The sequence below is a fragment of the Rhincodon typus genome, chromosome 3, assembly GCF_021869965.1.
Source record: "Rhincodon typus isolate 14 chromosome 3, sRhiTyp1.1, whole genome shotgun sequence".
Classification (NCBI taxonomy): Eukaryota; Metazoa; Chordata; class Chondrichthyes; order Orectolobiformes; family Rhincodontidae; genus Rhincodon; species Rhincodon typus.
In genome coordinates this window covers 126041885-126043688 of record NC_063334.1, presented here as the reverse complement: position 1 = coordinate 126043688, position 1804 = coordinate 126041885, and the positions used below count along the sequence as shown (strand labels likewise).

Below are 1804 nucleotides of genomic sequence, written 5' to 3'. Positions count from 1 at the left end.
GTGTTTGATGGGGATAGCGTAAAGGAAGCTTTACTCTGTATCTAACCTTGTGCTGACCCTGTCCTGGGAGTGTTTGATAGGGTCATTGTAGAGGTAGCTTTACCTAACAGAACGGCACAGTGGCTCAGTGGCTCAGTGGTTCACACTGCTGCCTCACAGCACCAAGGACCTGGGTTCAATTTCACCCTCGGGCAACTGTCTGTGTGGAGTTTGCACATTCTCCCCGTGTCTGCGTGGGTTTCCTCTGGGTGCTCCGGTTCCCTCCCACAGTCAAAAGATGTGCAGGTTAGGTGGGTTGGCGATGGGAAATGCAGGGTTACAGGGATAGGGTATTGGGGGAGGGGTGCTTTTCAGAGGGTTGGTGTGGAATAGCTGGGCTGAGTGGCCTGCTTGCACAACGTAGGGATCCTATATAACACCATGCTGTCCCTGTCCTGAATCTGGTGAGGTCCATGTTTGTGGTCATGAAGACCCTCACTGTATCCCCCATAACCATGGCTCATTGTGGGGTGGGGGTGAGTGCTGGTACAGCTCCCAGATAAACTGTCCCACTGAAACTCTCAGCTGAGCAGCTTACAGTATTCTTAGATAACAAGATGTAGAGCTGGATGAGCACAGCAGGCCAAGCAGCATCAGAGGAGGAGGAAAGCCAATGTTTCGGGTCTGGACGCTTTTTCAGAAAAGCCCCATTTCAGAAGAAGGGTCCAGACCCAAAACATCAGCCTTCCTGTTCCTCTGATGCTGCTTGGCCTGCTGTGTTCATCCAGCTCTACACCTTGTTATCTCAGATTCCAGCATCGGCAGTTCCTACTATCTCTTATGGTATTCTTATCTGTTCCGAGAATGGATGTCTGAAGATGGGCTGAATATTCTTCTGCTCACGCACCTAAGGGTCTTGGAACCAGGAAAGCAATCCAGGGAAATGGGAAAAAGGCAGAGGAGTGAAGTTTGAGGATTATCAGATCAGCCACAACCCCATTGTAGACCCGATGGTCTATTCCAGCTCCTGTGTGTCTCTCATTTTTCCAGCAATAATCTTCTGTCAGTTTAACGAGGGGCTAGTATATTCTCACAGAATGCGTGCTGTGAGTGGGGCTGTGTGAGTGGAGATGGTCATTTTCACGGTGTAGGCTCTGTTGGGCTGAGTATGTGTGTGTCATCACCTCTCGCACGCTGCCATTGGTCACACTGATCGATCCCAGCCCGGCACTGAGGGCTACAATGACTCCTGCTTGACAGATGGTTGAGCTGAGGAGATCTGGGCTGAGGAGATCTGGGCTGAGGAGATCTGGGCTGAGGAGATCTGGGCTGAGGTTTAACACCAGAAATCACAGAAACTTACAACAACCACATTGTGTTTCAGCAGCTGGTACAAACAAGGAGTTGGTAAATGGTCGAGATTAACCTTCGAAATATTGGTGGATGGAATGATGTTGGAAAATATGGAAAAGTGAGAGAGTGGGGATTGAGGGACACGGGGAGAGAGTGGGGATTGAGGGACACGGGGAGAAGGGAGGATTGAGGGACATGGGGAGCAGGGAGTATTGAGGGACATGAGGAGAGAGTGGGGATTGAGGGACATGGGGAGAGAGTGGGGATTGAGGGACACAGGGAGGAGGGGGAATTGAGGGACATGGGGAGAAGGGGGGGATTGAGGTACACGGGGAGAAGGGGGAGTTTGAGGGACACGGGGAGCAGGGGGGTACTGAGGGACACAGGGAGAACTTGAGGCTTGAGGGATTGAGGGGAAAGGGTGGGGACTGAGGGATTGAGGGGAGAGGGTGGGGACTGAGGGATTGAGGGG

General features: G+C 52.0%; 1 protein-coding gene across 1 annotated transcript in view; it reads left to right on the top strand.

The window, feature by feature from the left end:
• Window positions 1-1804, top strand: part of plcxd3 (phosphatidylinositol-specific phospholipase C, X domain containing 3) — an 11681-nt gene that overhangs the window by 3067 nt on the left and 6810 nt on the right. The gene's annotated exons all lie outside the window — the stretch shown is intronic.